We start from the raw sequence: 20480 nt of genomic DNA, 5'->3' as shown, positions 1-20480 counted from the left end.
CTGGGGAACAGGAACTTCAATGAACTGTGGCAGTTCTCCTGTGGCTAAAGACTTTTCTGGGGGACCCAGCAATGTGTTCGCATGATCACGTATTTACATGGAGTTTTTGAAAATAAGATACTTTAACCACAACTGGTTCAGACATTCAACTTCCCTTCACATTCTCTCATGACAAGGTCACTGGAGTAATTGCAGATGGTTTTGGGATTCTGAGAAGAAAAAAATTGATTAGAGAATGCTTTAGCTGTGATTTGGAAATTTGCAGGGAGGGCCGTAAATCAGGTTAAGAGCTACAAATATTATTTCTCATCATTTTACTCAAGAGCTGAGAATTTTTTATGGCAGAAAAAAAGCCAGTGGGATATGAAGCAAAATGATTACTACGAAGACATAAGGCAAGAGTGATTAGTCAGGAGAAATTAGCCTGACATTAAGAAGCAAATTGCAAATGAAAAATTTCAGAACATCCCAAAGGCAATAATTAACCAAGAAGAAAATAAATTTCAAGTAGAGGGCAACCCATAGATTTTGGACTGTTGGATGATTCCATTAATGCGGAAGCATACATCATCAGAAGAACACTGCGGATATTTAAATTTCACACTAATTTCACATGGCTCCCTGAATAAAGACCCTTGCCTCTGAACCCATCAATCCAGAGTCCACAGGGTGGGAGGACTGACTCCCACCAGCCATCCTCTGCAGACACACCATGACGTGTCCACCTATACACATGTGCTACCTCCCAAAAACCTAAAAGGAGTAAATGTAAAAAAGCTAATAATAATACTACAAGATAGGCATTGGCATGGACTAGCTGATAGGTACAGCTGGTTTAGAGTTCAGGATTAGGCACTGCACAAGAACACCAGATGACATCCTGAAGCCGTGCATGGATGATAGCCATGTCCCCAGATTTGACCACAAATCTCCAAATATACATGCTACCAATGCACTATAATCTGGGGGCGATTCTTTTTGACTCTAAACAACAAACAAGTGTTGATGAACCAGGACAGAAGGAAATTTGAATTGACTGACTTCCTGTTCTTGCAATAAAAATTGCTGCCATATCATTTTTTTAAATGTTTAAATATGTGTATATGTGTGGACATGTACAAGTGTGAGTGCAGATGCCTGAAGAATCCAGTAGAGGGAGTCAGTGAGTTACAGGCAGTTAGGTGTCGGTTTAGGCTCAGTGCTCTTAACCACTGAGTCGTCTCTCCAGCCTGCATATTATCCTTTAAATGTAGAGACAAAGAATTTTTATATAGGGGAAAGACTGTTAGAAGAGGTGCGTGAGGCAGTTGGTGTTTTTAAAATGGTCTTTCTGTGTTGTGAGCTATTTGTGATAGTTTCAGTCTTCAGAAATGTATGACTTACCGTAATTTCCTTTTCTTACCCTAAAATATACTTTCTCCACACCTGGGTTTGTATTTGTTAAGTGTGTGTGTGTTTAATGTCAAAGAGCATTCTGAGAACTGAGTAAGCCATAAGTTACATAAAGGCTGAGCCTACCCCTGGAGTATCAGGCAATGGCCATGTAGCTCCTAAATAGGAAGAGACCACTGTGGTCACTAGCAAGGACCTAAGCTGTGCTGAATGCTGACCAGCAGGTGGCAGTGTGGCACAGCAATTCCAAAGCAAGCATTCCTAGTGGAAAACATCAAGATGAAAGACATCTATTTATTTATCTACCTATTTACTTTTGAGATAAGATTTTTTATATAAAGTCCTGGTTGTTCTGGAACTCACTACGTAGATCAGGCTGCTCTTGAACTCCTGCCTCTTCCTCCCAAGTGGTAGAATTAAAGGCACGTGCCACATTGCCTGGTGAAAGGTTATTTTTTAACAGTGTCTTGTAGTGGATGTTTCATCTTTGGCTTTGGATAGGTTCTAGGAAAGATATGAGCTGTGCCTATAGCTCCCCTGTAGACTTAGGATGCCGTGTTCATGAAACAGCTTTGCCAACCTTCACCCGTGTTGCAATCAGCAGCTCCTTATCAGAGGGCACACCTTGCTTTGCAGTTTTGTGGCATGAAGTGACTTTAAAATGAATCTTCTTCCCTACTACTCTTCAAAAGAGGTCATTGTCCTTGCATCTAAGGACAGCTTCTTCTAATCTGCAAAAGCAAATATGCATTTGCAGGGTCTGTCCCACACAAAACTAAAAGCATGCCCTGCTGATGAACAGCCAAAACCACAAGCGACATGCACAATAGCAGAGCAAAAACTCATTCCCAGGCAACACCCTGGTCCTTCTCAATGTGAATGCCCAAGGATACAGTTTAAAAAGAACACTGAATAGCTTATGTATAATAACATAATATATAATAGTCAATATAGTGTTGAATGCAGATAATCCTGGTAACGGGAAGCTGGAGACAGGAAGATCCTGAGGTTTGCCCAATCTAGCCGCATCAGTGAGCTCCTGATTGACTGAAAACCACTGTCTCCAAAAATAAGGTGGAAAGCAATTGAGGAACACACACACACACACACACACACACACACACACACACACACACCAGACCTGACCAATCAGTCATGGACTGAAACAAGCAAGAACAGACCTTTTATCTATGTAAGCTGGTTATTTTAGGTGTCTGTCACAGGGCTGGAAACCTGAATTCACAGTATCAGTGACATAGTCTAGCTCAGCAGCCTGTATGTCACCTAGATGCCTTCTGCTACAAGCCCATGTGGCCTGGCTCCCTTCCTGAGAGCATCACTCTCAAATAGTCAGTAGGCGGTCCCCCCACTCCAAGAAAAGCTTTGCCACAGTCTAGTCTTTAGACAATGGGGGGAAGGTAGGGCTGTTCCCACCTCCCCCACCCGCTGAGATGCCCCACCACCCCAGAGAAAAGAGAGAACCCTGCTTCCATGTAGAGATGATCAGGACAGCAGCCAGTGCCGAACCCCTGAGACTCTTCTTGCCCACTGGTTCCCTTGAGTTGGCCTCTGCTGGTCAAGCTCTCTGAGAACTAGGTGCCTTCATCCCCACCTCCTAATCACCCATGCCCAGGCCTCACTGCAGCTCAGCCCTGAGCTCCCAGGAAACCTGTCTCAGGGAGGCCCCCCAGAACTCCCCCCCCCGCCACCTCCTCTGCCTTCCCTGGACTGACAGCGATTCTTCCTCCCAACACAGCGTCTTCCGATTCCCCTTCTCCTGTCTCTCTCCTCCCTCGCCTCCTCTGTTCACTCCTCTTTCTAGCTTCAGCTGTCCCTCAGAGCCTGGAAATCCCTCCCTGTGTTGTCCCAGTCCCTGCTCGATGCTCAGCTCATCTTTCCCATACCTCATCACGCATCTGTCTCTCTTTGATGCCTTCATTCACTGAGTCTGCAATCTCTCGGCATCACCACCCACGTTCCCTTTTCGATTTGCCCATTTGGGTGATGGCAGTGCCATGCACCAAAGCTCCCTGGACACCGTACCGTCAGCAAGGGGTGGGGGCATTTCTTCTACTGTCCCCAGACCCGGTTAGCCTGTATTCACTGCCAGTCTCCCAACTCAACCTCACATTCCTCTGCATTAACTCTGAACCCCTTTCCTGTCTCCAGCCTTTCATCCCCACTACCCACTGGCCCCCAACTTCCCCCATCACACTTTCCTCCCTAAAACACAGTTATTGGCCCCCGACCCTAAGAACTAGCCCAGAAGGAGGAGAGAGGAAGAGGTGAAGGATGAGAGAGTTAAAATATCCTGGGATCTGGAGAAGAGGCAAGGTGGGCTAGAAATGGGTTCCCCAAAGAATCAATTTTTACCACATCTGTCAGAACCATGACACAACAGTCTTGTTTCTGTTCATTTGGTTGGTTTTGGTTTTTCGAGACAGGGTTTCTCTGTATTTCTTTGGAGCCTGTCCTGGAACTCGCTCTGCACACCAGGCTGGGATTAAAGGTGTGCCCCACCAACACCCAGCTCAGTCTTGGTTTTTAATGAAAAGAACGAACAGTTGTTTTCACACCACTCTCCTCCAAGTTCCATGGGGTGCAGCATGGGCACACCTGGAAAATCTCTCTAAGTGAACGAAACCAGTCACAGTCACCTTTTATCCTGAAATTCTATTTGCAGCCAATGAAATGCCAGAGAGAAAAAAGTGGAGTTGGATAGCCATGGGGGATGGGCAATAGCTGGTAGGAAGTTTCTTCCCTTTCGGGTCACTGTTAGGGTTACATTGCCATGTGAATACACACACACACACATGCACACGCACACACTCGTGTGTGCATGCAAACATGCACACATGCACACACATGAAGGAACATAGGGAGATCAAGGCTAGCCTGGGCTGCTTAGTGAATCTGAGGTCAGTCTGGGCTACAAAGAGAGACCTTGCCTCAAAAAAAAAAATAAAGGCAGAGTTGTACACTGAAGGTGAATTTTATACTGTGTAAATCCCATCTCAGTAGAGCTGCGTTTCTTTTGTGTTACTGTTCTTAGGATGGGTTATTTCTCAAGGAACTCGCAACTGATTAGATAATGAGCAATCTGCTTGTATATGAAATGCAAAAGACTACGCAAGTTCCCCATGAGAGGAAGATGATAAAGGACACCGAGAAAGTTTCCTCATTTGTGAGAAAATCACCCCTAAAGAAGTGTTGGTGAGAATCCAGAATGACATGGGGAAATGATCATGAAACCCCCATAAATGGTCCAAGAAGATAGGACAATGTTTGCCTAATCTGAGTCTACTGTCATCAAGCGTATCTTTGTGCAAGTTCAGAAAAGACTAGAGGCAAATGCTCAGAGTATTAATAGAGAGGTACGGAGGACTCCACACTGAGCGCTTGGATATGAACCCCTTGTACCTTGGAGCATTTGTATTTACATTTTGATCAGAAAGGACATGTCTATCATACAGAATAATTTGAGAAGAACAAGAGGCAGCTAAGAACGTGTGGTTCCATGGGTAGAGCGCTTACCTAGCTTGAACCACTCCGCGGGGTCCATCCCCAGACTGTAACCCAGAACTCAGGAAGTGGGTGCCAGAGAATCAGAAGTTCAAGGTCAGGCAGGGACTGTAGCTCAGTGAAGAGTGCTTCCCTAGCATACACGAAGCCCTAGGTTCAATCTTCCGTCCTGGAAAAAAAACAAGTCAAGGTCATCCACAACTATATAGAGAGTGAGAAGGCAGGCTGGATTACACTAGACCCCGTCCCAAAATTAAATAAAAATAAAAGGGACACATGGGTATGTAGTCAAAATGTTCTTGTTCCCATCAGTGTCCCTGCCCCAGAGGCATCAGGAATGTGCTTGGGAAGTCAGCAAAAGCACACCAGGGCAGAAGACCTCCAGCATCCATTGTCTAGGATGGTTTCCCGGGTGAACAACTGTCACAGGACAGGAGGATGGTGCTCGCAGCTACCTCTCCTCCCAAGCAGTTCACCCAGGAGGTTCAGTGCACAAGCCTTCCCAGAGAGGAGGTTCAGTGCACAAGCCTTCCCAGAGAGGAGGTTCAGTGCACAAGCCTTCCCAGAGGGGAGGTTCAGTGCACAAGCCTTCCCAGAGAGGAGGTTCAGTGCACAAGCCTTCCCAGAGGGGAGGTTCAGTGCACAAGCCTTCCCAGAGAGGAGGTTCACTGCACAAGCCTTCCCAGAGAGGAGGTTCAGTGCACAAGCCTTCCCAGAGAGGAGGTTCACTGCACAAGCCTTCCCAGAGCACGAGGTCCACCCTGGTATGCTAGGGCTGTTTTGATCCTGGAAGCTTTTTTTCCACTTTTATCTCTAATCCTAAAATCTCTTTAGCTGGAACTTTTCATGCATCACTGGAGATAAAAGGCTGAAAATGCCAGCGTTGGGTGAACTGGACATGGAAAATTTTGTCGCATTCAGAAACAAGACTGGTCGTGACCTGTCGCTGTCAGGCTGACTTTGGGATCCATGCTTCTCCACCTGCTAAGGTTTTCCCTCTAAGTCAACTAACTTTCTTCTTCTTACATATATTTTAAGAGGAATTTTTTTTATTGCCCAGTAGTTTTGTTTGCTTTTTGTGGTTGTTTTGTTTGTGATGCTGGAAAGCATACTTGGTGCCCAGGGGCTTGTGCATGCCGGGGAAGCACACTACCACTGGTCCACAGCCTCATCCCACGAGGTGTGAGTGTGTGTGTGAGTGTGAGTGTGTGAGTGTGTGAGTGTGAGTGTGTGTGTGTGTGAGTGTGTGTGTGTGAGTGTGTGAGTGTGTGTGTGTGAGTGTGTGAGTGTGTGTGTGAGTGTGTGTGTGAGTGTGTGTGTGAGTGTGTGAGTGTGTGTGTGAGTGTGTGTGTGTGAGTGTGTGAGTGTGTGAGTGTGTGAGTGTGTGAGTGTGTGTGTGAGTGTGTGAGTGTGTGTGTGTGAGTGTGTGAGTGTGTGTGTGTGAGTGTGAGTGTGTGAGTGTGTGAGTGTGTGAGTGTGTGTGTGTGAGTGTGTGAGTGTGTGAGTGTGAGTGTGTGAGTGTGTGAGTGTGAGTGTGAGTGTGTGAGTGTGTGTGAGTGTGTGAGTGTGTGAGTGTGTGTGTGAGTGTGTGAGTGTGTGTGTGAGTGTGTGAGTGTGTGTGTGAGTGTGTGAGTGTGTGAGTGTGTGAGTGTGAGTGTGTGAGTGTGTGAGTGTGTGAGTGTGTGAGTGTGAGTGTGTGAGTGTGTGAGTGTGTGAGTGTGTGTGTGAGTGTGTGTGTGTGTGTTAGATTTGAATTTAACACCTAACATTTAAAAATATGTCCATGTCCCTCAGGGCTATTGAAACACTCAGCAACACAGAGTAGGCACGGTAGCCTGAGTGACAAGTGTGTCCACACTCAGTCCCCAAGCACCAAGTGCACACTGCCCAACTCACTCACCCTGTATGTCCACTGGTGCACTCGCCATTTTCCAGGAGCCTCTGGAATCCACACAACTTCTGATGGCTAAATTAATCTCCTGAACATAGAAATCTGGTGTTACTCCCCTGGTAAATATTTTGTTCACTGCTCCCTACCCCAGATCTGTTCACAGAAAGGCCTCTAAACTCCTTTAATTTGGCAATCAAACTTTTGTGACGCAACTACAACCCCGTCTGGATCCACTGCTGTGTTTTTCACAGCATGGTCTTTTTTGCCTGGAACACATCTTAATCCCTGCCAGGCCTGCATCCCAGAGCTAGCTGGGCTCCTTCCCAGCTCTGTATGCACACTCTGGTCTTCCTCCCACCTACAGCACAGTTCCGACCCAGCCATCTCCATCTGCCAACACGCTACACCTGCTTCAGCGCTAATGCCCCACCTTCCACAAAGCCATCCCACATCCGTTTGGACCAGACAAAGTCTCTCCATCTTAGGCCCTCTTGTAGCCTTTGAACACCTAGCTGTATCAGAGGATAAAATATTATTTTCATTCCTGTCTTCACACCTTTACAAAATGAATGTGTTCCCAAAAGTGAGCTTGCCTGACCAGCCTCCCCAGCCCTCTCCGATGCCCAGTTCAATTCCTCACATCTTTTAATGATTCTTAGACTCAGTATATAAACTGTATCCTAACAACAGTCAACCATTCTCCAACAGCTCATGCTTTAAAAACACAAGTTAGCTCCAGGAAAACGCATGCGCTGGGCTGTCACTCCTCCAGGGGTCCATGTCTGAGGAAGTTTTCCAAGTTGTCCCACCTCCAAGTCCCTCTCCATTTTGTTATTCCACCCGATGATCACAGAAGGGAGCTGAGAGGAGTGTACCCAAAGACATGGGAAGGAAAGCAGGGAAAATTAAAAGATGCATAAATGGTATCTATACCAACAAGTTAAGATTTGTACACGCTGTAAAAGATTCCAAGAGGGTAAGTCCCGTGTGAGTTAACACAGTGCTCGTGAAAACAAGGGAAACATTTCCAGATTCCGCTAGGCAGATGTCACCATCGTTCTGACCTTCTGGCGTGGCAGAGAGGCCTCAAAGAGCTTTGTGTACTTACTTCTTGGGCTTTTAGCCCTGTTCAACTTCTACTCTTTGTATTTACTTCTCAACTTAAAGCGGTAAGGCTCTACCAGGTTCAGTGGCTAAGAGCATTTGCTGCTCTTCCAGAGGACCCACTGGTTTCCCGGCATTCACTTCGGATGGCTTCCAAACACCTGTAACTCTAGCTCCAGGGGATCTGATGCCCTCTTCTGGCCTCTGAGGGTACCTACAACAAATATATAATTCAGCACTAATTGGGTCTCAATAAAGTGACATCACATTTCCTCAGAGCTTCCTACGTGTGCACCATCCCAGAACTCATAGGCCGAACAATGTAAAGCAAAGGCACACTGCTCTCTCCCTCCTTCCCCCCTCCCTTCTCTCTCGCCCTCTCTCCCTCCTTCCATTCGTTTTCTGGAGAAAAATTTTCATTATGTACCTCCGGCTCGTTTGAATTCACTCTAAGTAGCCCAGGCTAGCCTCAAACTTACGATGCCCTGTCCCGCTCCCCCCAGTGCTGAGATTAGAGTTCTGCACCACCATGGACACCAACATCCTTATCCTTATTAAATGATGAACTCTTGAAAAGGGATTCCTGAGTGGCCAGCCACCGAGCCTCGTTTTCCGTTGGGACTCTGTGGCTCTGATTTCTCCTATCGGGACAGCTTCTTAAGAGTGTTCCTCCAGTGGGAATGTGGCTTGTGCACAGACAGGAACCCTTTCCTTGCTCCTGAACATGAGTGAAGAATAGGATTCCCTAAAATGATATAAAACACCAAAGGGCACACAGTGGGTGGAAGACGGAACAGGTAAGAGACTGTTCCGTTCAGCGTTCCTTTACCCTGGCCCTTCTAGGAAGTACTTGTCAACACCCAGGATGCCTCTGTCACACGGGGGAGGTGCTGTGGAGAGGCACTGAGTAGAGAACCCTGCTCCCTCTGCCGGGGCCCCTCCAGTTAGACTCAGCTAAGCCTTGCTACCGTTCTGTATGCCCCCTGCAGCAAGAACTGCCTAGTGCAAATCACCAAGAGGTGATGGGGTCGGAATCCCTGGCCAGCTTGTTCCGTTCCCCACTTCCGAGTCCTAGTTCTAGCTTATTCTGACTGCTGTCTGAGATCACTGTGCTCTGGTTCTGAAGGGTTGGGTGGGACCTCCTCTTCCTCGGCCCTTAGTCTGTGTCCACATGGATGATGTGTGAAGACATCCTTCCCTCAGTCCTTAGTTCTCTTCATATCCGTGATAGAGTCCAAGAGCAAGGAAGGCTGCCACGTGTTAGCCACCCACCCTTCCCACCCACATGATGCTGAGATAGAGGTATTTCGCCCGATTGAGGACACATGTCACCATCCCATGTGGGACCTACTCTTCACATGTTTCCACACAAAACACAGTGCTCACCTCAATGGGGAATAAGACATGGTTTATTCTGCAGCCAAATATGAATGACTGCAGCCCAGGGACACAAATTCAGGTTGCCCAAAATAACACATAATGAAACTTTTAGTGTTACAGAACAAAAGGACAACACCAATCAAGGTGCTTCTCAAACACATTGGGTGAGACATCAGGTAGGTGAATTACGGTACAACAAAATGAGATCTGCTGTGGTCGTTCGATGCTCTGATGACAAGTTTTCCTTTTCAGTTGGTGGCAGTTAGTGACCTATTAATAAATTTTGAGTTTTCACCTAATGATAACTGGGACTCTAAATTAAACTCAGAGGTGGGCAATGGATGGCTAGTATCAGATCTAAAATAATCAAGACAATTTGACTCGGGGTCTGCATTGTTTTGATTGTCTAAAGTCACAGAATTCTAATCAATTAGCCTTGCAGAATCTTTAACATAAATATGGTGCTTTTGTTTCTGGGAACTTTGGTTCACACAAGTATCTGTGGCTCTGTCTTTATTACCAGCAGCACAAATATCCCTCATACAAAACTGTCTCTATAACGTCCACAGAACACACATTGCACAAGAAAGTCATTCATGTGCAGGAGTACCTGCAGCAATAGTTCCAACGGCTGAGGAGCAGGGACCCAAGTACTGTCACCAACAGGGAGAATAAATAAATCTTTCTGCAAGTCCTGTGGATTGGCTCTCTGCAGGAGATACCACTTGGAGCAAAGGTAAAGAGGAGACACACACACACATACACACACACACACACACACACACACACACACACACACACGGCAAACTAGCCATTAGAGTAAGCTATAATTTCTGACTTCTAGAAATAAGTGCTCAATATTGAAAAAATAGGATCAACAATGCCAAAAAATGCTCCTCAAGTCATGGGTGCCTTAGGTTGTAGTGACAAGATTCAAATCCAAATCTGGTTTCCCCTCCTGGGAAACGCTGGGGTGCATTCCTAGAGTTCAGACATTATCGTCTCTTCTGTCCCATGTGGTTCGTACAAATTCTACATTCCTTCAAGGGCAAGGACAGGAAGGAAAGTCAGAGGAGAAAGCACTGACTCATGCCTCCCTCTGCTTCTGCAGCAAATGTATCCATTCATTTGCATGGGCACAAACTTTCTTTAGGCATCGGAGATTCTATCTGCAGGGAGCAGTGGGAGGCTCCTCCCACATGGACTCACATCTGCTATCCTGCTGCCAGCCAGGGGCTGTAATGCACGGTTGGGAGATCAGAAGATAAAGATGTAAATGTCCCTAAATTATGGCCAGACTCAGACAACAGAAGGCATTCAAACACCAGACAAGAGGAGGAAATGAATCTGCCACCAAATATGTTACATGCAACTCAGAAGAGATTCCCAAAAAGTCCTTTACAAACGTTACAAAAATAAGATGGGAAGGTGGCTTCCAGTAAAGTGCTTGCTGTACGAGCGTAAAGACCTGAGTTAGAGGCCCCAAACGCATGTAAAAAAGTAGGAGATAGGCTTGTAATTCCAGTGCTTAGGTGGCAGAACAGGAGACTCCCATGGGCTCATTGGCCAGTCAGAATTGGCAAGCTCTAGCAAGGTTCAGAGGAAGAGCGTGTTTCAAAAAGAAAGGCAGAAAGCTAAGGAGATGGATGGTTCAGAGGATAAAGGCCTTGCCCCCAAGCCTGATGATCTGAGTTCTATCCCCAGGACTCACATGGTGTGAGAGGATCAATTCTGACCTCCAAACTTGGGTTCTATGACATGTACACACACACACAGAGAGAGAGAGAGAGAGAGAGAGAGAGAGAGAGAGAGAGAGAGAGAGAGAGAGAGAGAGAGAGAGAGAGAGAGAGAGAGAGAGAGCAAGCTACAAGAATGGTCAACAAACTCATCCATAGTAGTCACATGAAATCCGCAAGTCTGGGCCCTATTGTAAATCCTGATGACACCGTGGTCATGAGGGCTTAACCCTGCCCTGTTAAGCTGCAAGGTATTATGGGATGGCTCCCTGTGGTGGATAAGCTCCTCCAACTCTGAAAGACTCAAAGTGAGTAGAGATGAAGAAGCAAGGCAAAGGTCAAGGGCTAATAGCTTCCCATCCAAGCCAGGAATCAGCTCTGTACCCACCGGGACTGTCTACTCAGGGCTTAATAGGCAGGGTAACCAAGATGGCAGATTAGAAAATCGGTTAGATGGGACTTGTCACTGGAGTTTGAAAGGTGCTATTGCCTGTGATTCTTTAGTTGCAAAGCATAAAAAACAATGAACAAACATTTAACCAGTGTTAAAATATTTTGGAGAACACAGAGGGAGCTGCATTTGTAAACAATGAACAAACAGTCAACCAGTGTTAAAATATTTTGGAGAACACAGAGGGAGCTGCATTTGTAAGCTTGACTCCTGTCCAAGCATTAGCCAAACCCAAGAAGGCTTCATTTGCGAGGTCATAAATTCGATTGTCAAACATTAGAAGCACTTAAGAAATTAAGTGTATTTTATGTCTAAGTGAAGTTGGGAATGTTTAAGGGACCTTAATTAAATTTGTGAGGGGGACCAATGTTCAAGGGAATTTAGTCTGCTAAAATAGGCTTACGTTGACATGTATCTAAAGACAATAAAAATGAAGACCCCTTATTCCATCAGCTTTATCAGAAAATCTAACAAGATTTCTAAATTTAGCATGACAATCTGAAAACTCAGTTTTTGTATTTGAAAATTAAATAGTCATAACTTTAAAGACAACAAAACCCTCTATAAATAGGTATTTACAAATAGGAAGGGTCCTTTTCAAACATTAAAAAGGTCCTGGCAGCAGATCACATGACCAGGAATGTTTCCAGAATGTGTGTGTGGCAGACGTCAATGTTGGATGTCTTCCTTGATCTCTCTTCAGTTTTGTTTAAGATTTTATTTTAATTTTACATATATGTATATGTGTACTTTGCTTGTGTCTTAACTATGTTTCTAATGCTGTAATAAGACACCATGACCAAGGCAAGTTATAAAAGAAAACCTTTAATTGGGGACTCATGGCTGCATAGAGTTAGTGTTGGTGACCATCATGGCAGGGAGCATAGCTGCAGGCAGGCAGGTGTGGCACTTGGAGCAAACAGCTGAGAGCATACATCATAAGAAAAAGCTAGCTGGAATGCCATGGGCTTTTACAACCGCAAACCCATCTCTTCCAACAAGGCCATATGTCCTAATCCTTCCCAAGCAGCTCCACCTACTGGAGACCAAATATTCAAATATTTGAGCCAGAGTCTGGGCGGAGTGGGGGGTGGTGTGCTTTCTCGTTGATGTGTACCACGTGCATGTCTGGTGCCTCTAGAGGCCAAGAAAGGGCATAAGATCCTCTGGAACTAGAGTTACAGATGATTGTGAGCCACCTGGTTCAGTGCTGAAAACTGAACCCTGGGTCCCCTGTGAGGTCACTAGTTGCTCTTATCAGCTCATCATCTCTCTAGTCCCAGCCTCTACATCCATTTACTGAAATGGGATTCAGATGATGGAAGTTTTGTAATATATGGTAGCTTGAATGAGAAAAAGCCCCACAGGCTCATATATTTGCATGCATAGTCCTCAGCTGATGAACTATTTGGAAGGATTAGTAGGAGCAGCCTTGTTGGAGGTGTGTCACTGAGAGTGGGAATTGAGGTTTCAAAAGCTTTTGACAGGCCCAACATCACCACCACCACTACCACCACCACCCCACTACCCCACCTCCCCACTCCCGCCCCCCATCCCAACCCTTCCCCGCCTCCCATCTCATCCCCCCCACACACACACACATACCTTGCCTGAGGATCAGGATATAAAGTTCTCAGCCACTGCTCTAGTACCAAGCCTGTCTACTTCCTGTCACGCTGATAATGGACTAAGCATTTGAAACTGTGAGCAAATCCCCAATTAAATGCTATATTTTATAAGAGTTGCTTTGGTCACATTGTCTCTTCACAGCAATAGGACAGTCACTAAAACATAATGTAAGCACAACTTTAGAGTGACTTTTTAATATATATATTCTGACTATGTAGCTCCAGCTAGCCTGGAACTCCTTTTGTAGATGAGGATGGCCTTGAACGCACAGATAACTTGCCTCTTGTCTCCCCAGTGCTGGGAATAAATTTCAAAGAAGAGGAGAAGGAGGAGGACGAAGACAAAAACTTACTGTGTCGTCAGAATGCTTCAGACTTCTAAAGGATCTCATGACTTCCAAGGAGTCATTTGTCAGTCTCAGCAAACTTCTCCTATGGAAGAAAATTCCAGAACTGATATATACACACACAATGATTGCCCCTAAAGTATGTGACTACGTTTGCCATCAGTTAAAAAGAGGAGGAAATGGCGGGCGGTGGTGGCGCATGCCTTTAATCCCAGCACTCGGGAGGCAGAGGCAGGTGGATCTCTGTGAGTTCGAGGCCATCCTGGTCTACAAAGCGAGTTCCAGGAGAGCGTCCAAAACAGTACAGAGAAACCCTGTCTCGAAAAACCAAAAAACCAAAAAAACAAAAAAACAAAAAAAAAAAAAAGAGAGGGGGAAAGGAAGAAGGGAGCGGGGAGAGAGATTGTTGAAAAGAACTGGGGTGAAGAGACTGAATGCTTATGATCTACATATGAGGGCAGCAACCTCAAGCTGGTCCATGCGTTACAGAACAAACATGAGCAAGCAGCCTCCTCCTCCCATACAGCAATAACCACCAAGCAATAAACAACAAAAATTCACACCTTTATGCCTCACTCACTTCTTGCTGCTGGGTAACAATATCAGCTCGAAAAACATTTTTAAAAAATGACTGGAACTAGTAGCCAGCAAAGAATTGCTTGAGAGAAATCGCTTTTTGCAAATGGACTTTGGCACCAAGAGGCTGGCACTGCCGCTTTCAGGGAACAACTATTTCCAGTATAATATACAGTGTTCTAGAATGCAAGAGGAACTACCTAATTTGCTTTATGGAGCTAACAAGACTGATTGCTCACCCTGACACAGCCAGAACAAAAGGAAAACTCTGGAAAGGGTGTTTTCTCTGGAGAGCCTTTCAGACACCACTTAGCCAGATTGAACACGCAGATACCCTCTGACTCAGCTGTTCAGTGCTGAGCATGAAGCCAGAGGACATTGCCACACATTCCCCAGGAGGGGAACGCCCACTGTGGCTGGGAGGGTGGCCACCTATCATTTGCCCAGGCACAGACTTTGCAGCAGGTAGAACTCACGGGTCAGACATATAACAGCACACATCATTTCAAATGTGTTCTTAATGACAAAACAAGAAATATGAAAGTATTGCTATACTCTTCTTGATTCACTGAGGTCTCAGGAGGTCTGTGTTTTGAAGGTGTGGCACCACAGGGAGATGGTGGAAATCTTTTAAGAGTGGAGACTTGTGGGAGGAGTTAAGACACTGGGGACTCACCCTTGAAGAGGATGGAGGGAACCCAATGCCTTCTTTCTCCTCTCTTGCATCTCAACTACAAAGCAAAGCACCCACTCCACTTGCTGTGATGGACCTCCTAGCTAGGAAATCTTGGGACTGAAGCTTCCAAAGCCTGGAGCCTAGATTAACTTTTTTTTTTTCCAAGATAGGGTTTCCCTGTATTGTTTTGCAGGTTGTCCTGGAACTAGCTCTTGTAGACCAGGCTGGTCTCAAACTCACAGAGATCCATCTGCCTCTGCTACCCGAGTGCTGGGATTAAAAGCATGTGTCACCACCACCACCCGGCCTAGATTAACTTTTTGTCTTTGTAAGCTGATTAGTTCAGGCATGTGTTACAGTAATGGATTCATACAAACATAAAACATAGTATCATTTAGATGAAAAATCAATACATCTGGTATTGGTGGCACACACCTTTAATCCCAGCACTTAGGAGGCAGAGGCAGGCAGATCTCTGTGAGGTCGAGGCCAGCCTGGTCTACAGAGCTAGTTCCAGCAGCCTCCAAACAGTACAGAGAAACCCTGTATCAAAAAACCAAAAAAAAAAAAAAAAAAAAAAAAAAAAAGAAAGAAAGAAAAATCAATATATCACTCAAACCAAATATAAATACCCATGTATATTTTAAAGGTCACTGTTCCATTGCTGTTAAAGAGCCACCACGACTCAGGCAACACTTAAAAAGAATATCATTCAATTAGGGGCTTTCTTATAGCTTCAGAGGCTCAGTCCATTACCATCACAGCAGGGAGCATGGTGGCCAGCAAGAAACTGGAGCAGCAGCTGAGAAGTTATCCTGATCTGAAGGCCACAGGGAGAACAGAGAACTGGACCCAGCAGAGTGACACACTTCCTCCAACAAACCCACGCCTGCTAATCCTTCTCAAATAGTGCCACTCCCCGATGACTTAACTTTCAAATATATGGGGGCAGGAGGGAGTATTCTTATTCAAACCTCCACAGAGCATTAGGAAGGGCTGTGTTCTCACTAACAGCTGCAGCATCAAGGCCCTTGCTTTCCTGTGTAGGTTCTTCCATCGTTGCAACTCACTTTTGCTAGGTGTGATGGTATGACAGGCCCCCAGACCTTAGCACAACCGACGCCATGATGGAAGCATCTTTCAGAACTTGGAACCAAAACACAAGCAGTAACACCTGCCAAAGTGAGAACAAAGACCTAATCCATCAAAGTCCATAGTTCTGGGGAAGTCCCTAAACGAACTGGCCCTGCTTTTTGGCTTCTATAGTTTGGCTTCTGAATTGCTACTCTTGCTAACTGAGGTGTGTCAACCCAGGATGTGCCTTTAGTTCTTAAAAGTCCACCCGAGAAAGGTTTGGAACTGCACTCAGGTCCTGAACACCCAATGTAGTCACCAGGCAGCTAATAAAGACTTTCTATGGGCTTCAACCCTTGTCTGGTGGACACCTCACAACAGTGGAACACACCAGCAATACCAGAACTTGGGAGGGGGAACCATGATGATCAGGAGTCCAAGGTCATCATCATTGGCTATGCCCAGTGTTCATACCAGTCTGAACTAGGTGAGACACCCCCCACACACGTGCCCCAAAACTTCAACAACAACAAATATTGAAACATTTGTAATTGTGTTGCTGTAAAGACAAATAATCTTATGGAGTAAATAGCTTTAATTTGAAAGCATACTTTTACTTAGGGCTTAAAAGACATTGGATTATTTTTGTAAGACCCTGTCTTGGTTATGCTTTTATTATTGTGAGAAAACACTATGACCGAGAGGATTTGGGGAAAGAAATTAAGCATTTGGCTTACATTGGGAGTCAGACCAACCCAAAACTTTCTCAGAGGCTCTGATGAAATGACAAAGGGAACAGTAGTTCTGTGTCCTTGTCCAGGAGAGGACTTGGCAAGTTCCAGTCTGGGCCTGGAACCAGGGACTTAAAGGAGTTAAAATGTTGGGACCTGGGAACCCCACTGTTTCTTCTGGAGGGCTGTGGTTATTCATCCTAAGGCAGCTGTATCAAAGGTGTGTTCTCTTTGCCAGCATGGCCTGACTTAGCTCTCTGCTGACCTTGGACATTTTTTCCCTGCAGACAGTGTATAAGATGCTGTACTTCTTGGTAAGCCTGCTTGGCCTATGTCATCAGCTTGTGCGAGACCTCGTGGTCCCAGCTACCTGTCTTCTTTAGCTTCTCACCCCCAGTCCTCTTCCTCAATGGGTCAAGATGACATATCTAAAGTCACAGTCAGTTGAGCGAAGCCAAGCCAGGAACTCAAGGCGGAAACCTGGAGGCAGGAACTGAAACAGAAACTGTAGAGGAGCCGGGCATTGGTGTCGTATGCCTTTAGTCCCAGCATTTGGGAGACAGAGGCAGGCGGATCTCTGTGAGTTTGAGACCAGCCTGGTCTACAAGAGCTAGTTCCAGGACAGGTTACAAAGCTACGTAGGGAGATCTTGTCTCAGAAAACAAACAAACAAACAAACACAAAACAACAACAAAAAACCCAAACAGAGAAAAAAATAATCCCCACAGAGGAACACTGCTTATTGACTTGCTCCCCGTGGTTTGTTCCCCTCATTTCTTGTAGAATCCAGGACCACCTGCCCAGGGATGACACTGTTCCCAGTGAACTGGGCTTTCTCCATCGGTCATTAATCAAGAAAATGTCCTAGTGCAGTGGTTCTCAGCCTTCCTAGTGCTGTGTCCTTTTAACACAGTTCCTCATGATGTGCTGACCCCCAACCATAACATTAGTTTCATTGCTATTCCATAGCTTTAATTTTGCTACTGTTATGAATCATAGTGTAAATACCTGTGTTTTCCTGTGGTTTCAGGAGACCCCTGTGGGAAGGTCACTCAACGTCCAAAGGGATCATGGCCCACAGGTAGAGAACCACTTCCACACAGGCTTGCCTACAGGCTGGTCAATCTAATGAAAACACTTTTTCAGTTGAAGTCCCTTCTTCCCAGATGTCCCTGGCTTATGTTGTTAACCGGAAGTCTAACCATGACAGACCCTAAAGCTCTCCCAAGTGTCAGTGCGTCATGCCCATCACAATGATCGCTAAATCAAATAAAGGTGACCTAATGGAGGGAGGTGTCATGTATGAACAAGGGATAATGTGTCATGTGCTAAGGCATTTTTTGGAACTCCTTCTCTACATATGAAGTCTAAAAGCTCTCCTCAAGGGAGCAATTCATAAGTGTGCTGGAGAACTCGGGTGCCCTGGATTGTTGTGGTGTTGGAGGAATTAAAGAAAGGTTCCCCAGCCAGATGCTGCCCTGGAAAAGTGCTGAATTCGACAAAGGAAGGCAGAGGTTCCTACCTAATAAGCTGTGATACAAACCGAGTCCTCCAAGTGAAGCGTCAGAAAGCCAGCTATGGGGTTTCCTGAAGCAGCTGACCAGTGGACTCTTGCTCTATGGTGTGACATCTGAGAACTGAGACCTACCCTAGGAAGTTCTCCCATAGTCAGCTTCTGGTCCAGGCATGGGTTGGTGGATTCATGCACAAGAGTCTTAGCCCAGATTCTCTCCAGACCTGCCCATCCTAGCGGATCAGAGCTACCAGTGACCCTGGTGGCAGGGACCCCAAAAGCAGGGCTTGATTCCCTCAGGCTCTAGGCCACCAAGACAACAGTGGGAGCATGCACTGACCACGTTGAAAATGAGGGCAAGCCTGTGGGAGTGGAGTGGCTGGTATTAATTCCTGAATCTTAGACATGAAGGGTGTGGCCCCTCCATTTGTATATATGTCTTGGGGGTGGGTCCTCAAATAGGGTTAGTTTGGCCTAATGGTTCTTCTAGGGAGAAAACAGTCAATTATTTCCATTGCGCCATTCCCCAACTGCCCTCCTGTAGTCAAAACTTAGGTCACCCAGTTTCCCAGTAGCCATTCATCCTTCCAAATGCCCAGGAAGGGCAGGCTTGGGTATTCATTCCCCCAAGGATTCAAGACCCTCACTTGTAAGCTTTGATTCCTCAGACGCCCAAGTTCCTTCTCTGTCCTTGCCATGGCCCCAGCTGTAGGGAACACACACGACCATAAGCAGAGTCAAGGAGCAAATCCGAGTTCACAACACTCAGAGTACTGGCTAAGCGATGCCGTTCTAGAGTTCCTAGACTGGAATCCAAGCCTTCATATTTTCATCTCTTATCCCAGCAAATCCATTCTCTGACTTGTTCTCCTCTGTTCTGTGTCCCAGGAATCTGGCCCTGAGGGCCACCCCAGGAGGCACCCATGTCCAAGCAAGCCTTCAGCTTTGGAAAGAGCGCACAGGCAGGGGAGAGCCAGATGATGCCCATGCGTCAGCCATGTCACCGAGGGACCCCGGGATGGACGAGCTTTCACAGTGGCAATGCTTTCAGGTCCATACTTACAGGCAAGTGTTACACCGAGGGGTGTTTCTGTGTTTCTAATGACATCAGAAAATGCTGGGTCTTCACCATTTCCCCTTCAGGGCCCTTGACGGAAAGAGGTGGGGCTATTCCAGCTTGAGATTCAAATACTCCCATCTGGACCAGGCTCCTAACGTTCTGTATAGGGGATTATTTGAGACTAAATTATCCATATGGTGATTGCACACTTATCCCACATAGAACCCAGGGCCAGGCCATTCTCTCCTGTGAAGCCTCCACTGGAGGGAGTCAACAGTCCAAGCTCTGACTCATTCAGGCAAGAGGTTATCTAGAGCAAGCAGAGACAGAGTGGGTGGGAGGGACACATCCTTTTCTTGGTAGATCTTGGGGACAGGTGGCACAAATCCAGTGTATTTGGAACCTTTCAGTAGGGAGTGGCCTGCAGCTTGGTGAAAGGAGACGGGGCTAGCAGGAGCTTGAACTCATTCTCAGACCTTCAAAAACCCATCCTTAAATTGTACACATGTTGGGAATTAAGTCCAGAGTTTAAGCTACAATCCAACCCCAACACCCAAATATAGTGGTAATAATGGGATCAACTAGCAACAGGGGACACAGCAGAGAAGGACCTCATGGGGTCAGTCACTGACAAAGTCACAGCCAGAGATCTAGGTCATAGGTCAATGAAGCATATCTAGGGGATCCTTTAGAAACCACTATGTAACATCCAGAACAGGACTAATTTCCAGTAACAATAATTTCAGCTAAAGATTGTATATGAATCCATTTCTGCTGCTATAACAAATAATCCAAATCTGGATAATGTATAAAGAAAATAGGTTTAGTTAGTTCACAGAAAATCCAAGGTAGGTCAACTCTATCTGTTCAGGCTCCGTGGCCTATGATGTCATGGCTTGAATGGATGTAAGAGGAAGAGACCTCATGGCAAAAATAAAATAAAATAATAAGATCTAGTAGTGCCCTCTTTCTCATTCTCTCAGGGACAAAGAGGGCCCCAGCATAACTACTTTAATTTGTTCTGAGGACAGAGACACCTGGTAACCAAACATCCTTGGAGGACAAGCCACATCCGACCATAACAAGCAGGGTATGTTGGCTTGGGTGATGGAAAAGAGGTATGGCCAATCTTGAGCTACTCAGTTAACTTCAAAATTTCCACTTCAAATAACACCACTGTCAGCCACATGGTTATCTTTCAACCAAGGCTCAGCTAGTGTAATTCTACCATATGGGGTGGGAGGCACTTAAAGACTCTGCCCCCAGTCAGGTGGTGGTGGTGCATGCCTTTAAATCCCAGCACTTGGACCTCTGTGAGTCTGAGTCCAGCCTGGTTTACAGAGTGAGTTTCAGAACTAGGACTACACAAAAAAAATCCTGTCTGGAAAAAAGACTCTGT

The 20480-nt window shown here is 45.9% G+C and overlaps 1 long non-coding RNA gene across 1 annotated transcript in view; it reads right to left on the bottom strand.

Annotated features, from left to right (window-relative positions):
- The window catches only part of LOC110342888, a 46023-nt gene that overhangs the window by 1435 nt on the left and 24108 nt on the right, over positions 1-20480 (bottom strand). The window contains exons 2-4 of the long non-coding RNA XR_005877779.1: positions 13458-13536; positions 6815-6893; positions 4927-5083 (exon numbers count right to left, since the gene is read on the bottom strand). This is a non-coding gene — a long non-coding RNA (uncharacterized LOC110342888). The remainder of the gene's footprint in view (positions 1-4926; positions 5084-6814; positions 6894-13457; positions 13537-20480) is intronic.

This window comes from Mesocricetus auratus, unplaced genomic scaffold (assembly GCF_017639785.1).
Source record: "Mesocricetus auratus isolate SY011 unplaced genomic scaffold, BCM_Maur_2.0 Super-Scaffold_100006, whole genome shotgun sequence".
NCBI lineage: Eukaryota > Metazoa > Chordata > Mammalia > Rodentia > Cricetidae > Mesocricetus > Mesocricetus auratus.
This window is presented reverse-complemented; position numbering and strand designations above follow the sequence as displayed.